Source organism: Pongo pygmaeus, chromosome 5, assembly GCF_028885625.2.
Source record: "Pongo pygmaeus isolate AG05252 chromosome 5, NHGRI_mPonPyg2-v2.0_pri, whole genome shotgun sequence".
In the NCBI taxonomy this organism is placed as follows: Eukaryota; Metazoa; Chordata; class Mammalia; order Primates; family Hominidae; genus Pongo; species Pongo pygmaeus.
The window spans coordinates 10,150,461-10,168,823 of record NC_072378.2 but is presented as its reverse complement, the minus strand read 5'-3'; the positions used below and the strand labels follow the sequence as shown (position 1 = coordinate 10,168,823).

The 18,363-nt window shown below is 37.8% G+C and overlaps 1 non-coding gene across 1 annotated transcript; it reads right to left on the bottom strand.

Annotated features, from left to right (window-relative positions):
• Positions 1–15,498: 15,498 nt before the first annotated feature.
• Positions 15,499–15,625, bottom strand: LOC129039787 (U6atac minor spliceosomal RNA). The gene has a single exon (XR_008503486.1). It is a non-coding gene; the product is annotated as a U6atac minor spliceosomal RNA (small nuclear RNA).
• Positions 15,626–18,363: the final 2,738 nt, after the last annotated feature.

Genomic DNA, 18,363 nt, shown 5'->3' with positions numbered 1-18,363 from the left:
AAAAGCAAGGGTGCTAGTTATACACTAACAAGTTTAATGTGAAACCCTAGGGTGGGGCACCCCTTCTGAGAACCCCACTGAACTGCCCCCTTTCAGTAGAAAAATCTTGCCAGCTGAGTGGTCATAACTTCTCTTCCAGGGGAATCTGTCCTCACTCCTTACCGCTCATCTTTGCATTTCCTAGATCATGGTCTAGAAAATGTGATGAGGCAATTTAACCTAATGGATTTGCAACTAATAATATTAATGGCTTTCAGTAGAGTGATTGGTGGGTGGGGGAAAGCCTAATTCTCATGATCTTTTGAATGTGATATCTGCTTTGTGATAACATCAGAGTTTTAAAAAAAGCCTGCTTTATTTGTTTATTGAAGACTTTCCTTGTCAAAAGCTTCCCTACTCAATGAATATAATATTTTGGGGGAAGTGGGAGAGAAATGAGATGTTATTCTGGCCTTTCAGTTTTCCAGAATACCTGGCATAGTTAAGGAAGAATGAGAGGAAGGGCTTCAGAACATCCGGGCACCTTCCAGAGATGCAAACCAAATTGCAGGTGGGCTGAGTGACTTCTAATTGCCACAAGGCTAGAGAGAAGAGGCACTTTCAGCCTTCTTCAATAAGTTATCTAATCTGTGAAATATTTTCCCAGCAACCACAAGACTGATAAAGTAAATTAGTTAATATGTTGTCAGTAGGCTGAGACATGGGACAGCCAGGAAGGTGGGGATAGGGCAGAGTGCAGAGGTAACGCGCTTTCAATGAGCTGATGGAAAAGAGCTCGGATTTCAGAACGTTGAATCCTAGGAGCTGGATTGGCTGAGAGTGGAGGGGTCGTATCTGTGGGCCTGGTGCAAATGTGAAGACACAGCATCAACATACTTAGATGACTTCATGTCATATGTCTGTTGTTTAATTTTTCTGAAGTAAAAGTCTTGCACTTAAACACGAAGACAGTAGGGGCCAAATTGGCTGGAACTTGCAGGGCTTCAAAGGATAATGTTAAGAATTTGGCATTATTTGAAAATGCTTGCAAAGGCCCTAGGGCTTTTTTAGGACATTAAAAAAAACCCGTAAAAACAAAAACAAAGGCCAACTTTAACATATATATGTTAAACATATATATTAAACATATGTATATTAAACATATATTATGTTTATATACTATATATTATATATGTTAAACATATATGTTAAGCATATATAATACATATATAATATGTAATATATAATACTTTAACATATATGTCAAGCATATATAATATATAATATGTATTATATATTATATATGTTAAAAGTTGGCCTTTGTTTTTGTTTTATGTTTTTTTAATATATATGTTTATGGTGTGTGTATATATATGTTTATGTGTATATATGTTCATGTATATATAATGTATATATATGTTTATGTTTTTATATACATATATGTTAATTGTTAATTTGGCCTGAGATGCAGATGTTGTAAAGCTTCAAAAGAACAACCAAACCCCAAGCTAAGTTCCTTGGGTCTTTCATTTTCCCTAGAAAAAAAAAAGGCACAGTCTTCAGTTTAGGACTGGGAGTATTCACCCCACCCTTCAGATTAAGCTGGAGTCAGCCAGAAAGGAAAGGTGTGACTCAGTGATTTGGTGACTCAAAGAGAAGTTGTGCTTGCCATCTGGTGCTCTGAGGGGAGGTGAGGCCTCTGTACACGCCCTGCTCATCACTGGCCACTCCTCAGCCACAGCCTCTTGTCCACTCAGGCTCTCAGACTGTGCTTCGTGTCCATGCCAAAGCATGGCTTGTGACATTTTATCTTCTGACATTTGATTTTGTCCCTTGTGAAGGGGATAGGTATGATTTTGAGGAGTTAGTTTCACCATTCCCAGTTGCCTTTTTGGAGTGGAAAGAATTGAAAGTACAGACAGTCTGGTACTATTAACTTGAACACATGACTTAGACTCAGAAAGATTTGGCTTAATTCATGGCTTATTAGCTGTGTGACCTCAGGCAAGCCATTTAACATCTCTGTGTCACAGGTCCCTGTGTATAAAATTAGAGGTTTGCACCAGATGGATTCTAAGTTCCCCTCTGGCTCTAAAGATCCTGACCCAAACACAACAGGAGATATGTTCTATTTTTATTTTTATTTATTTATTTAGTTAGAGATGGAGTTTTGCTCTTGTTGCCCAGGCTGGAGTGCAATGGCACGATCTTGGCTCACTGCAACCTCTGCCTCCTGAGTTCAAGTGATTCTCCTGCCTCGGCCTCCTGAGTAGCTGGGACTACAGACACGTGCCACCCGGCTAATTTTTGTATTTTTGGTAGAGATAGGGTTTTGCCATGTTGTCCAGCTGGTCTCGAACTCCTGACCTCAGGTGATCTGCCTGCCCCGGCCTCCCAAAGTGCTGGGATTACAGGCCTGAGCAACAGCACCTGGCTCCCATAGGAGATACATTTTAGACCAACGGAGTCCTGCCCATTCCTGCCTTAACGGAAGACCCGGTTTTGCATCCTTAAGAGTAACGAACAGCACCTGTGCAGGAGACAAAGGCTGGGGAAGGAAGGGATTCTAGTCTTCACTCTTGAAGAACATGAGGAACTTGTTAGAAAAGACGAGTTTTATACACTTTAATTTTTCTGGATTCCCGGGAACACTACATTTTTGACTGATCTTTGTACCTTCACTTTTTTTCACAGAATCAATAACCTTGTCCGTCTCCCTCTATCAACCCCACATAGAAATCCACTCTTAAAAGCTCACACATGGAGTGGTTTCTAACTTCATTTCCTATATACTAAGTCTCATTTTTCAAATACATACTCCTAAATCCCTTTGGCTCTTCTCTGGCCCCTCGACCAACATTGTAATTGTTGGAAGCCACAGACAAGCCTATTTTCTCTCTTCCATTCCTATGATCAGCCTCCCAACTACTCATTCGGTGATTAAAAGTGAGTTAAAATTTGGATCTAAGAATCAGCTAACATTGCTTGGACATGTATGCACTTCTAATTACACACGTTTTGCTTTTTATTTGGCCTTGATTGACTTGACACCTGAATCATTTCGCTTCCCAGGGATCCCTGTCTTCCCTGCCCAAGTAGGGAATGCAACCACATTTATATGAGCTGTAGATGCCTCTACATAAACTCGGGTTTCTATATGGGATGCAGTGTTTGGAGAAATTAATGGCCATCTCAGTTGTTGTCGTCGTTGTTGTTTTTAATGTAAATCGTCCATAGAACCTTGAGAGCAATTTCAGATACTGTACAGTTTCACCAAGTCCTTACCAGTATTTGTGTCTATGTGGGACACTGTGCTCCAGAAGCATTTGTTCTGAATGACTGGGATTTCTGAAAGCAGATGCTATTGTAAAAATGTGGCTCAGGATAGCTCTACTTATTTATCCATGCTTTCATGCAAAACAAATAATTCAGTTAAAGACAGCATGCTTTGGGCTTCTGATTAGATCACAGAAGTATAAATATCATAGGACTTTGATGCATTTGCATGATGTGAACCAGCAAAGTTCTTTCCTCTGACCCTTCATTTTTAATGTAAGCCTGTTTAGAGAGGCATGCTATTTCTCGCCACTGTTCTTGCTCAATATACTGCTCTCTGGTTTGCATTATTGGAATAAATAGGAGGTTTACGGATCAAATAAAAATAAAAATAAAAAACCCCACCAACCTTTGACAATTCTGCTTTTCATCGTTGACGGCAAGGAATGCTTGTTTTCAACCGGGCTTCAGGGACGGGTAGTGTGGAGGAATTTTTCAGACAGTATAAACTCAGCCCACCAGCTTCCCTTTCCAGGATTCAGACCACTTCACAGTCTAGCAAGCTCTTCTTTAATAATGGAAGTGTGAGACTCCCAGGTCGGACTTAAGCATTTAAAAATATAATGGTTTGCATACTGTGCAGCGATTTGTAAAATGTGAATGCCTACCACAGCCGTGGTTACCCAGCATCACATTATCTTATTTTTAGTTACACAACCAGTAAAACAGCTGGAGGTCTAAAATCATGGCCTAGCACTAAATGCATTACTACATTTTATCCATGCAGTAAGGGCCTGTCCTTTTTGCTAGACGATAAGAGAAAGTGGAGTGATTACCGGCAAATTAACACTTCCAATTTTAATAGGGAAGCAAGGCCTACATAAAAGCATCGGAATTAGAATCTATGCCAGTTAGATATTGTACCACACATAATATGCGCCAAGATCACACTAATATACTACCGCGTTTTATAATCAAATGAACCTTTATTCATTAGTCAAGAGATAATATCTACTCGAGTTGACTAAAGAAGTAACCAGCAAAATATTTTACTTTACAGCTTCTTAACATAGTTAATAGAATCATATTGGCAATAGTAGCAAAATATAATTGCCAGTTAGCCGTGCTTGTTTTTGTTTTTTTTTTCTGTAAAAGCAAAAAGTAGTGTGGTAACACCCCATTCCCTTTATCTGTAAAACCAATCTTTTCAGCTTGGTCAGTATTTTCATATAGCGGACCCAGAAAATATGAAAATATGCAATTGCTGATATTGACTTATATGACTACAAAGATGGCAATTTCCTATAATCTGATTTAGAGTGTTTGCCCACAAAACATACATACAAAAACACAAGCATGCACATGTTTGTAGTTGATATATTTATTTGTTATAAGAATTGTGAATTTTGAAAGTAAATATTCCCGATTTTTTTCCAGTAATATTTCCTGGGTGGTTGTGTCTGGGAGTTGCATGCTCCATCTTCTGCACTCTTAAGCCAGACGATCATACAATAAATACAAACAAAACAAGTTTTTATTTGTTATAGAAAAATGAGAATGAAAGCATTTTTGCTACATTTATTGATCTGAATCAAAACATACTAAAACAACCTCTCGACAAGACCTATGGACTCTTCTCCATGCCTACAAACAGATTCTCCCGTCCAATACCTCTTAGAAGGAAATGATGAAGTTACTGGTACCTCTGCTTCCGTTCAGCCATTTGCTGAATGCCTTGGCCCTTGTCATCACACAGAGTGGCTTCACCTCTGGAATCTTAAATTCAATTATCTTGTTTGACCACAACCTTTTATCATGGCAACTCAGCCACCTACCTTCTTGCGTGTCTCATCTTCTTTGAGACGTTCAATGCCTCGTCCACACTGCTTATATTTTCCCCATTGTTTTTACTACTGTAAATAATATCATTAAAAAATTTTAATTTCTACTTATTTGTTTCTGGTGCGTAGAAATGCAATTAGCTTTTTTAGTTGTTTTGTTTTAGTAACATTGCTGAGCACAAATGCCAAACATTTACTATAGGTTCTTTAGGGTTTAGAATGAAGAACACTAGTGATATTTTTTCTAATCATACTCCTTTTGAAGCTTTTCTTGTTTTACTCTTCTATCATACTGGGTAGGCCTTCCAGTACGTTGTGAATAAGATGGTCATATGTGTCATTTTTTTCTAATTTTAAAGCCAGTGCAAGCTGGGCATGGTGGTGCACACGTAGAATCCCAGCACTTTGGGAGGCTGAGGCAGGAGGATCACTTGAGGCCAGGAGGTCAAGACCAATCTTGGCAACATAGGGAGAGCTTGTCTCTATAAAAAATAAAAAAATTAGCTGAGTGTGGTGGCATGTGCCTGTAGCCCTGGTTTCTTTGGAGGCTGAGGCACAAGGATGCCTTGAGCCTAGGAGTTAGAGGTTACAGTGAGCTACGATTGTATTTGCATTAGTTTGTTTAAATTCTCATTATGAGGTTAAGATGTTCCTGTCAATTTCTAGTTTGTAAAATGTTTTTTTTTTTTAATGCTCTATTCCCCTTGCATGTATTAAGATAATCAAATCGTTTTCTCTTTTAACCAAAGTGGTGAATTAATCAATTTTCTAACAATAAACCAATGAATTTTCTAACAATAAACCAATTTGGTCTATATGTATTAACTTTTAAAAACATATTTGTTTTCTTAATATCTTGTTTAGGTATTACATCTATGTTAATATGTGAAATTTGCTTGTAATATCCCTTTTTTATACAGTTCCTATATATAGGGTCCTGTATACAGTATCAAACATCATAAAATAAGTTGAAGAGTATTCCCACTTTTTTCTGGAAAATTGGGTAACATTGGATTGGTAAGTTCTTTAAAAGTTTGCTGAACTTGCCATAAAAGTCTGGGCCTGCTGCCTTTGTGAGAAATTTGGATTACATTAATAGTCATAGAACTAATTTGGCATTCTGGTTCTTTCTGGGTCAGTTTTGGTAAGTTAAATTGCTTTCTGTGAATTTCTCCATTTTGTACAATTTTTGAAAATTTATTGGTTTCTTATTCATAATGTTTTATTATCTTTTTAGATCTTTATAGCATCTGTGGTTATGCCTTTGTATTCATCCCTAATAATGTTTTTTATATCTTCTTTCTTTTCTTTTGATTAATCTTGCAAGAGGTTGTCAATTTAACTAGTTTTTCCTAAGAACTAAATTTTGGCTTTGTTGATATTTATTGTATGTTTCTTTTCTGTTTTATTAGTTTGCTTTTCTTTATTTTTGCCCACTTTCTGCTTTCTTAAATTTAACTTTCTTGCCTTTTATCTAACTTCTGAAGCTGGATGTTTTGTGCATTTTCAGCCATTTCTTTTCTAATATAAGCACCTAAAACAAAAAACACTTCTGTTAGTAACATTTCAGTTCAATATGTGTATTTTCAGTATGTTTTCATTTTGACTCTCTTCTAATTTCTATGTTTTTTTTTTACTCATAAGTTATTGGAAAGCATGACTTAAATTTCCAAATGGTTTTTAAAAAATCTAGTTTTCTTTTTGTTATTGATTTTTAACCTAATTTTATTGTTGTGAAAGAATTTGCCCATATGATATGAATTCTTTGAAATATGTTGAGACTTGTTTCATGGTGTAGCATGTGGCCTATTCAAAAATATGCTGGGTATTTGAAAATGAATATATATTCTTCAATTGTTGGGTAATATATAAATCCAAACTTGTTAATTGGGCTGTTAAAATGTCCTGTCTTTTTATTTTTCATTGTTTCTGTTTGCTTGATTTAACTATAATTGATAAGGTTGCATTAAAATATTCTACAAAGATGGTTGATTTGTAAATTGTCCTTATAATTTAGTTAATACATTTTCTACTCTAATGCTAACCATATTTTTAGGATTTATTATTAAGTATGTAAACGTTTAGAACTATTACAGCTTTTATCGTGGATTGAAGGTTTTGTTAATATAGAGTGACCATGTTATCTTTAGGAATACTTTTTTCTTAAAGGTTTTTGTTGTTGTTCAGTGGTAGTATAGCCTAGCCACCGTATCTTTCGGTTGGCTAGTGTTTTCCTGGTATATTTCCCAACCTTTTACTTTCAACCTTTCATGTCCTTGTGCTTTAAGCATGTCTTTTTTTTTTCTTGAGATGGAGTCCTGCTCTGTCACCCAGGCTGGAGTACAATGGCGTGATCTGGGCTCCTCTGCCTCCCAGGTTCAAGCAATTCTCTTGCCTCAGCCTCCCAAGTAGCTGTGATTACACGCTCCAGCCACCACTCCCAGCTAATTTTTGTATTTTTAGTAGAGGTGGGGTTTCACCATGTTGGTCAGGCTGATCTCGAACTCCTGACCTCAGGTGATCTGCCTGCCTCAGCCTCCCAAAATGCTGGGACTACAGGCATGAGCCACTGCTCCCAGCTGAGTATGTCTCTTTTTTTTTTTTAATTTAATTTCAATAGTTTTTGGGGAACAGGTGGTTTTTGGTTACATGGATAAATTCTTTGGTGGGGGTTTCTAAGATTTTGGCGCACCCGTCACTTGAGCAGTGTACACTGTAGCCAATATGTAGTCTTTTATCTCTCATTCCCCCACTACACTTCTCCCTGAATTCCCAAAGTCCATTACATCATTCTTATGCCTTTGAATCCTCATAGCTTAGCTCCTGCTTATAAGTGAGAACACACGATGTTTGGTTTTCCATTCTTGAGTTACTCCACTTAGAATAATGTTCACCTGTATCAAGGTTGCTGTGAATGCCATTATTTCATTTCACTTTATGGCCGAGTAGTATTCCATGGTGTATATATACTACATGTGCTTTATTTACTCGTTGCTTGATGGGCATTTAGGTTGGTTCCATATTTTTGCAGTTGTGAATTGTGCTGCTATAAACATGCGTGTGCATGTATCTTTTTCATATAATGACTTCTTTTCCGTTGGGTAGATGTCCAGTAGTGGGATTGCTAGATTGAATGCTAGCTCTACTTTTAGTTCCTTAAGGAATATTCATACTGTTTTCCATAGTGGTTGTACTAGCTTACATTACCACCAGCAGTGTACAACTATTCTCTTTTCACCACATCCACACCAACATCTATAATTTTTTGACTTTTAAATTATGGCCATTCTTGCATTGTGGTTTTAATTTGCATTCCTCTGTGGTTTAATTTCCATATTTTCATATATTTGTTGGCTGTTTGTATATCTTCTTTTGAGAATTTTCTATTTATGTCCTTTGCCTACTTTTTGATGGGATTATTTGTTTTTATCTTGCTGATTTGTTTGAGTTCCTTGTAGATTCTGGATATTAGTCCTTTTTTGGATGTACAGTTTGCGAGTATTTTCTCTCCCACTCCGTGAGTTGTCTGTTTACACTGCTGATTATTTTTTTGCTGTGCAGAAGCTTTTAGTTTAATCAGGTTCCATTTATTTATTTTTGTTGCATTTGCTTTTGGGTTCTGGGTCATGAATTCTTTGCATAAGTCAATGTGTAGAAGAGTTTTTCTGATGTTATCTTCTAATAGAATTTTTGTGGTTTCAGGTCTTAGATTTAAGTCTTTAATCCATCTTGAGTTGATTCTTATATAAGGTGAGAAATGAGTTAAGAATTTCTCTTATGAACAGCTAATAGCTATGCTTATATTTTTTACTCAGGCTATCAAACTTTGGATGCGTTTGGATTTATTTCTGCTATTTTGTGTTCTCAAATACGCCATATGGCTCCACTTTTTTCATGTCTTGACTTCTTTTTGGTTGATGTTTCTCACTCTATTATTTTTCACTGTACTGGTTTGAAAGTAATAAATTATACTTTTAGTCTTAGTTACCTGGAATGTTTAGCATGCCTACTTAATAAATAAATTAGTGTTTTTACCCTTCTCGCAGATAGTGCAAACAATCTGCCTACCCTATTTCTACTCAAGTGCTATTTTAATTCTTCCTATATTTTTGATACTACAAATTAAATACTTCATTCTTTTTGTTTTATACATTCAATGTTTGTTTTAGATTTCATTAAATGTTAACAATGTTCTTTGCTTGACATTACTTATGTATCTTGCCTTTACTCTGGGATTTTCTTTTTTCCTACTGATATTTTTCTGTAGTGTTTTGATTAATTGCCTTTAATAAGGACTTGATTGTAAAATTTCTTTTTTTTTTTTTTTGGTTTGTCTAAACAATGTTTCTATTTGGCTTCGCTCTAAATATAATCTATACAGGCTATACAATTTTAGGTTGGCAGTCATTTTTTTTTTCTTAGCACTTTGAAGACACTAGTCCACTGTCTTTTGGTTTCCATTGTATCCTGTCTGTGTGAGAATTGTTCTTTTTAATGTACATAGGTCTTTTCTTTCTCTGATTCCTTCTAAGATCTCTTTTCCATTGCTATTCTGTAGTTTTACTATAATGGTCTAGATGCAGATTTCTTTGTATTTATCCTGCTTAGAATTCATTTTAATTTCTGGATCTGAGTCTTGTCCATCAAGGCTGAAAAATTTTCAGCCATTTTGTCTCCAACTATTGTTTTCCCCAACTCCCCATTCTTTTATGATTTTGTAGAGCTTTTATTGTGTGTTAGGTGCTCTCGAGCACCTATTCCTTGTCTTTTCACTCTACAATCTAGTTGTCTTTCTGTGCTGCATCTCGGTATAATTTTAACTTCAAAATTATATATGAATCCTACTTTCAGATGCGTCTAATCTTCTATTTAATCCATTTCTTGTGTTTTAAAACTTCAATTACTATCTTTTTTATCTCTATTAGTTCTACTTAGTGTTTTTTCAAAACTGCTTGGATATTTTTATTGTCTTTTTCCCCTCTTACTCATAATTTCAATGCCCCTTTTTATTTCTTTAAACATATAATGAAACATTTGCAAACCATAACACCTTTCTTTAACCATACAGATTTTCAAAATACACCTACTGAAGTCTATGCAGGTCTGATTCTACTGTCTGTTATTCCTGCTGACTCTTGCTCATGGTGCCTTGTTTTCTCATGTTCTTAAGGATATTCAAATGTGAGGTCAAGTTTAACAGAAATTTATCTATGGAAATTCTTTGCAACCTGGCTGAAGTAGCATCCTTCAAGAGAAATTTTCTTCTGTCAGGAATCTGGGGGTCATTACCAACCTGTGACTCTTTTATTTATTTTTAGAGATGCAACTCACTCTGTTGCCCAGATTGGAGTGCAGTGGTAGGATCATAGCTTCATAGCTCACTACAGCCTCAAACTCCTGGACTCCAATGATCCTCCTGCCTCGGTCTCCCTAGTAGCTGTGACTACAGGTGTGCACCATCACATCTGGCTAATTAAAAAAAATGTAGACACTGGGTCTTGCTATATTGCCCAGGCTGGTCTCAAACTCCTGGGCTCAATGATCCTTCCACCTTGGCCTTCCAAAATGGTGGGATTACAGGTGTGAGCTACTGCACCCTGCCCTGTGACTCTTTCAAAAGAAATTCTTAGCTTGAGTATTCTTTGAACCACCATTTTTAATGAAAGGGTCTCCTATCAGTAACCTCCTTAGTAAGGTCCTGTGTTTTATCTGTTTTTCATCACACTTCTTGTGACTGTCCAAATGAAAGCTCATGGTCATTAAAGAGCACAAGATACTCTAAGGGCAGCAGTATCAATGAATATTCTAGGTGGCTATTAATTTCCTTCTGATATTTTCAGGGATATCCCCACTTCTGGTTTTACCCTATCTCAAACAAAGCCTCTTTATTCCTTCTCATCTTCTAGACCTTTTATCTTTGGAATGCCCTCACTATTGATCAAGTCCTCAAGATCATTGCGGAGGTATTCATTCAACATGATGTTTTAAGCCCTGGAAAGGTATCCTTTGTTCCTCCTGACTGTATCATGATCTTAGTTATTTTTCATTTCTTACATATTTTACATACAAACTTTTCCTTCCTTCCTTCCTTTCTTTCTTTCTTTCTTCAATTTCTTTCTTTCTTTCTCTCTCTCTCTCTCCCTCCTTCCCTCCCTCCCTCCCTCTCTCCCCCCCTCTTTCTTTCTTTCCTTCTTCCTTTCCCCCTCCCTCCCTCCCTTCTTTCCTTCCTTCCTTCCTTTCTTTCTCTTTCTCTCTCTCTTCCTTCCTTCCTCTCTCTCTCTCTCTTTCTTTCTTTCTTTCTCTCTTTCTCTTTCTCTCTTTCTCTCCTTCCTTTCTTTTTTTGACAGAGTCTTGCTCTATCACCCAGGCTGGAGTATAGTGGCATGATCATAGCTTAGAATTCTTAGAATTCTTTTTTATCTATGCTCATTCCCTTGATGACCTTGTCTAAATGCCTAAGTCCAAACCCATTAATGCACAGATTATTCTCCATCTATGTCTTCAACCCAGGCCTATGCTGAGCTCCTTCCTTGACTTTTCTACTTGGATGTCGAACAGCTCACAGTGTCTGGTCTTTGCCCCCTGCCTCAAATTGATTTCGTCTTCAATTTTCCTCCTTTTAGCTAACAGCAACTGCATCCTTCTAGTTCTTCTAATTCAGAGTCATCTTGGATTCCTTTTTTTCCCCACCCCACATTTAATCCATAAATAAATCTCACTAGTTTTATCTTCATACTAAGTCCAGAATCTGACCATTTCTTTTCCCCTCCATGGCAACCAGTCATATCCATGCTAATATCAACTCTCACCTGATTTACTGCAACTGTCCTAAATGCTCCACCTTCTCTCTGCCATTGGCCCCTTTAGTCTATTCCCACTCCAGCGGCCGTGGTAGTGCTATTAGGATGTCATTCAGATAATGTCATCCCTCTGCCTACAGCCCTCCAGAGTAAAAGCCAAAGTCTTTGTAATGGTCTTAAGGTCCTACAGTCTGGTTTCCATCACTTTCTGACTTCACTTCCTTTTACTGTCTCCCCTGTATTCTTTGTGCTCCGCTGGTCTCCTTGCCCCTCCTTAAACACCCAAGACATGCATCCCCTTCAAGGCCTTTGTACTTAATGTCTGCTCCACCAGGAGCACTTTCCCCAGATCTCTGCAGAGCTCATTTCCTCATCTCCTTCAGGTGTTTGCTCAAATGTCATCATCTTCGTGAGCTCTGATCAGACCACTGCATTTAAGATTATTACCTCTCCCTCCGCATTCCCTATTCCCCTCCTTGATTTATCACTCTCCGTAGCACTTATCTTTTAACATATTCATTTTGTTTAGTATTTGGCACTCTTATTAGCTTCCTCAGGTAGGAAAATTTTTTCTCTCTTGTTCACTGACGGATTCTCAGAACCTAAAACAGTGCTTGGCACATACCGAGCATTCGATACATAGCTATTGAGTGAATGAATGAATAAGCGGAATAATTAGCCTGATGACAAAAATGGACAAATTGAGAACATGGAACAGAAAGTGATCATTAAAGGGCTCAAATATTGCTTCCTTTTCGGGTAAGAAGGGGAAGAATGAAAAAGAAGAAAATCATGGGTGATTTTGAAAATTCCCTAAAAATGAAGCTATTTATTTTTAAAAAAGTTATCAGGTGCTCACTATTGATCAAGTCCTCAAGATCATTGTGGAGGTATCCATTCATCTTGATGCTTTAAGCCCTAGAAAGATATCCTTTGTTCCTCCTGACTGTATCATGATCTCAGTTATTTTTCATTTCTTATATGTTTTACATACCAACTTTCTTTCTTTCTTTTTTCTTTTCTTTTTTTTTTTTTTTTTTGAGACAGTGTCTTGCTCTAATCACCCAGGCTGGAGTGTAGTGGCATGATCATAGCTGACTGCAGCCTTGACTTCCTAAACTCAAATGATCCTCCCATCTCAGCCTCCTAAAATGTTGAGATTACAGGCATGAGCCACCGTGCCTGGCTCAACTGTTCCATGTTTACTTTGTTTTCATTTGTGGTGCTCAGATCAAAATCATTTTGTGTTAACAAAGATCTGATCATTATAAGAAAAATGTAATTACTGTGAGATGTCTATATGCTTACTTCAATTTTATAGAGCCTCTTTCTTAAGCGACCCTGAGAGTGACTACCAGCAATGATCTACCCTGGCTCGTCAGGATATTCAGATTTTTTTAAACATTCCTTATCATGTGACAATTATGGATTATTTTTATGTTTTCATGTTACCACAATGTAGCATAAATATCATTTTCACTGTCCACAAACTTGAGTGCACAAAAAACATGACTTTAAAAACATAAGAAAAGTTACTCCATTTCATTTCTAACTTAAGCCCTTATTCCACTGGTGACAGGCACTAAAACTTAGTCAATGATGGATAACTTCTCCCTGGGGCTGTATCTGAGACATAGGGGAGAGCTTCATGCTGTCAGTGAATTGGAGGGGAGGGGCATCTGGTCTTCTGTCTTCACTGTCTATTCATCCAGTGTTCCTTGAGCCATTTATGATGACACTATTGTCTCTGGTTTGGTCCACATACTCCAAGTCCAACTCATTTTGATCTTGAGGCCCCTCCTGGTTCCCTGGTTTTCTCAGCCCTTTTGCTCCCTCATGGGAAGTGGGAGGGTGTAAGACTGTGTGCTGCTTTTCCGCTCCTCTCTGGGGCATAGACTCAGGGACCTGCCTTAGACCTCCTGCCATTTCACTTCTTTAGTCGCCACTTCAAGCTGGCTCAGGTGACTTCTCCTTAAAGTTTCTCAATCTCCCAGGCTTCCTTGAGGAATTCCAGTCTCCCCTGATCTCAGATGCCTATCTGGAATTTCTACCAGTTCCCCTCCCTCCAGAGCCCATCTTGGCTGTGGATATCTGGCGAACTCTCTTGTAGGCCCGCATCATTATCTGACTTGACTGTTTTCTTTTCCTAATTGTCTACCCTAGCCGATGGAGCTGCAATTTAGTTTTCAGCGATACTCTTTCCAATCTATTGTTTATGTCATAAACTTTGGGTGTTATCAATAGGCTCAGTCTATTGAAACTCAAAAGCCCAGTTCTTAAAATCACATCTTTGGTATGCATGCCTATCATTTGTGTAGGAGTCTCACCGGTCAATTTTGAAACTCAAACCTGAGTATGATTGGGTTCTTTCTCTTTGCATTTTGATAATCCTAACAATCCAGGAGGTAATGGGTGTTCTGATCTGATGAATGTTCACGAATGTGGATAGAGAAGCTCAAAGGCTATTGGTGAAAAGGAAGTATGGGAAAGAAGTCCTTCCCAAATCACAGTGACTTAAAAATAATTATCCATAAGACTCCAAACATCCGTATTAAAAAAATTCTCAAAAAAAGTTTTGCATTTTCACCCTACTCTCTAAGGGGCAATTTGTTTCTTCAGTTGCTGCCTCTCTTTGCATGGTCTGAAAATAATATTGATTTATGATTATTATATGTTGTTTACTTTTTCCAGTTTGTGAAATAACTACAGAAAGGTTTTTCCTTTTCATGTGTGATTTTTTTTTAAATATCAAAGGGGGTATGAACATCATTTCAATCAAAGGGGGTATGAATATCATCTCAATCTTTGTCAAGAAAAATGTAGAAGTATCATAAGGAGATAAAAACCATAGTAGGTAATCAACTATGTATTAAAAAACTTGAGTAAGATTTTAAAAAAAACAACTTTGGGCCCCCCCAAAGCAGAAAAAAAGTGATACAGAGGTAAGCATATACTTCTATTGCTACTTCTTTTGGAGCGGATGACTTGATTTTCTGCTTACTGGTCATGAAACTACTAAATATGTAACCTCCTAGGCTGAAAGAAAGGAAGACTAAGTGCCCTTTTTGTATTGTGCTCTGGATCTCTGATGACAGCCAAGAGAGTCACTGTGAAAGAGTCACGCTTAACTCCTTGTGGTCCCGTTAAGCTCTTATTGGCTCAGAACCTCAGACTTGCCTGAGAACATATGAGTTCTGGGGAAAGCCATGGCTAATCAGCCCTCAATAATCCTCTGGAAGCTCAAAAACCCTCTTCACTCTGGGCTCCCTTTAGCACCCCACTTTCCAGATTTGCTGCCCGAGAATAGACAGAAACCATCATAGCATATGGGTTTTCGAGAGTAAAGGGCAGGATGGAGATGGGGTGGAGGCTGGGGATACAGAATAGAAAGCTGTTCATTCCATCTTTCATGTATGTACTTGCTCCGGAGATTTTAACACTTGTTAAGTCAAACCCATTTCTCCTTCAATGGGATGGATTTGAATCCTTCCCCAACACTATCGTATGAGAAACAACCATCAATATAGAAACAATTCTCAAAAGTCAGTGATTTAGCAGTAAAAGGTGCCATTTTTAACTTTATTTTATTTTATTTTTTATTTAAATAATGGTTAGATGCCACGAAGTAGGTGGCAATGCCTTAACTAAATGCTTGTTGTCAGGCCCAAGGGCCTGCCTCTTCCATCCTTGTCAAAGGGAATGCCAACCTTCTCTCCTTTCATACAATACTGAAGTCAATTTTAAATTTTTCTTTAGAGAAATCAGTCTTTGGGATTCTCCAATCACTACCCTTTGTTCACGCCCAAAGCCTACTCTTGTATTCTGATAGTATGAATAAGACCAGACATATTTTCCTCATTACAAAAAAAAAGTTGGGACAAGCATTGCTTTGGTTTAAATACTTTCAGAAACTGTGCAAATACTGGAGGAACAATTGATAGTAACAGTGAAAGCAAATAAAACTTGGTTTAAATATAGTTATCCCTTTCTTCCCCTCTTTCTTTCTCTAATAATAGAGCATTTATTAGATGAAACAAAGTAGGATCTGGTGTTTCCAGGGTGGGTAACATACACAAGTCGAATCTCCAGTTTCAATGTATAAATGTGTGGTCTCACTGTAATCTTTATGAAGGCCTCAGCAGCTCAAGATAAGAGTTTACATTTCAGAATCCGTGAAAGCAAACTTAAAAATAAGAAAAAGATGCCAAAGTAAATGCAAATGCAAGCTGCCTCTAGTTTCTTGTTTGGAAGTTATATATTTGGTATTATAAGAAGACCCTAAACAGACACCTGAAGGGGACTTATCCTCCACGCACAGAGACATGTTTATGACCCCACCAGAGTTGCTCCATCCCAGATGTCTGCAGTGTGGTCTGGACATCTGTTTTTAATAGTTTCCAGGCGTGCCAGTGAGAACATTATCACGAATGGGTTGAATATGATTTGCACAAGGAGTGGAGGTTGTGGGGGGAAACAGACAGCTAATAGAGGTTCAATAGTTTGGATAGTTCTTAATTTTCATGAACAACTCTGGGAGCGTGATGCTGAGCTCGATATAATTCAAATGCATGGTGCTTTGTTAAAAGGGGTACCTTGTAAAAACTTTCCATTCTATATTTGTTACACAGAGAACACCTATTTTAAAATCCTTTTGTTTCTTGACAAAGCAAGATTACCAGCTGTGGGGTAGATCCCTCTCATGTCATTTACCCATGTGCTTGTCAGCTGACCCTCTTAATACCACCGCCAGCACCCTAAAACAGCCCCTTCTTCAGGTAAGAAGGTGAACAGATCCAGAGGGGTATATAGGAGGGAAATGACATTGAGAAGGGCTCTGCTGACTGTGCAGGCTGACTATGCTTAGCTCTGTTCCAGGCATGGCCAGGGCACGCGGCGTTTCAGGACACCCCACAGACTCCGCTATTGGTTATTTTCTTAGTGGGCAAGAAAGCACCAGGGCCAGTAGAACCAGAGCCTACTGAATGCCAAGCCTGATTTTTTTGTTTGTTTGTTTTTGAACTCAAACTTAATTCTAGGTTAGAAGCAAATGCAGGAGGAAAGAGAAGCAAATCCATTAGAAAGGGGAGAGAGTCAAGAATTATTTTGGAACAGCACTGTGTATTATCCATTCACCTGTATTCTTCCTATCATTCTTATCATCTGTGTTTATGGTAAAGATTTTCTAAGTTGTCATTTTGTCAAGCATCCTAAAGAGTAGGGTTCCCCAACCCCTGGGCCAGAGACCAGTACCAGTCCATGGCCTGTTAGGAACCAGGCCACACAGCAGGAGGCAGGCAAGTGAGTGGAGCTTCATCTGTGTTTACAGCCACTTCCCATTGCTCGCATTACCACCTGAGCTCTGCCTCCTGTCAGATCATCAGCAGCATTAGATTCTCATAGGAGCATGAACCCTATTGTGAACTGTGCATGTGAGGGATCTAGGGTGCATGCTCTTTATAAGAATCTAACGCTTGATGATCTGTCACTGTCTCCTGTCACCCCCAGATGGAACCAACTAGTTGTAGGAAAACAAGTTCAGGGCTCCCACTGATTCTACATTATGGTGACTTGTATAATTATAAAATTATTTCATTATATATTATACTGTAAATAAAGTATACAATAAATGTATAAATTAAGTGCACAATAAATGAAGTGCACACTAAATGTAATGCACTTGAACCATCCCAAAACCATTCCCCCACAACCCCATTTGTGGAAACATTGTCTTCCATGAAACCAGTCCCTGGTGCCAAAAAGGTTGGGGATCGCTGCTCAACAGGACAAGAGAAAAATAAAAATTTGGCATCTATAGTTTTATCTCTATTGATTCCTTAAAACTGTATCAACAAATGTATTATTTTTCAATTAGTTATTCATTCCTATGGTATCAGATTTAAAAGTATAAAAATATGTACATGGAAAAGTATTTTTTCTTGCCCCATCTGTTAGGCAACTCATTCTTTCTTGGGGTCACTAGTGACTTAATCCCTTCAGAAATATTCTCTATAACTCACATTTTAGACCTGAATATTTTTCCTGGCAAAATGAAGAAATACCAAGAAAATTTTTGAGTTCTAATCTGTTATTGCAACATTCACTAATGTTGCATAAGTATGTTTCAAAAACCAAGTTACATGCTCAATAAGCTTACTAGGGACCACAAAAGAAGTCCATGGTATAGTTTCTGGCCTAAGGAATTTAAGATTCTGACAACCAGAGAGATCATATGCATAATGTAAATATATTTTATTGAACTAAGCACAGTGCATCGTAATTTCCTTCTCTTTGATTGGGATTGCCTTGACAATAGACTCTTTCACATTTATCTTTCTATACATGGGTCCTTGTGTGGTGTCTGGCCCAAAATAGGCCCAAAATAGTCAATAAACGATTGTTGAATGAAGGCACGGATGAATGAAAGAATGAATGGAGAGTGGATCGAGAAGTCAGGACAATGCTTGAGA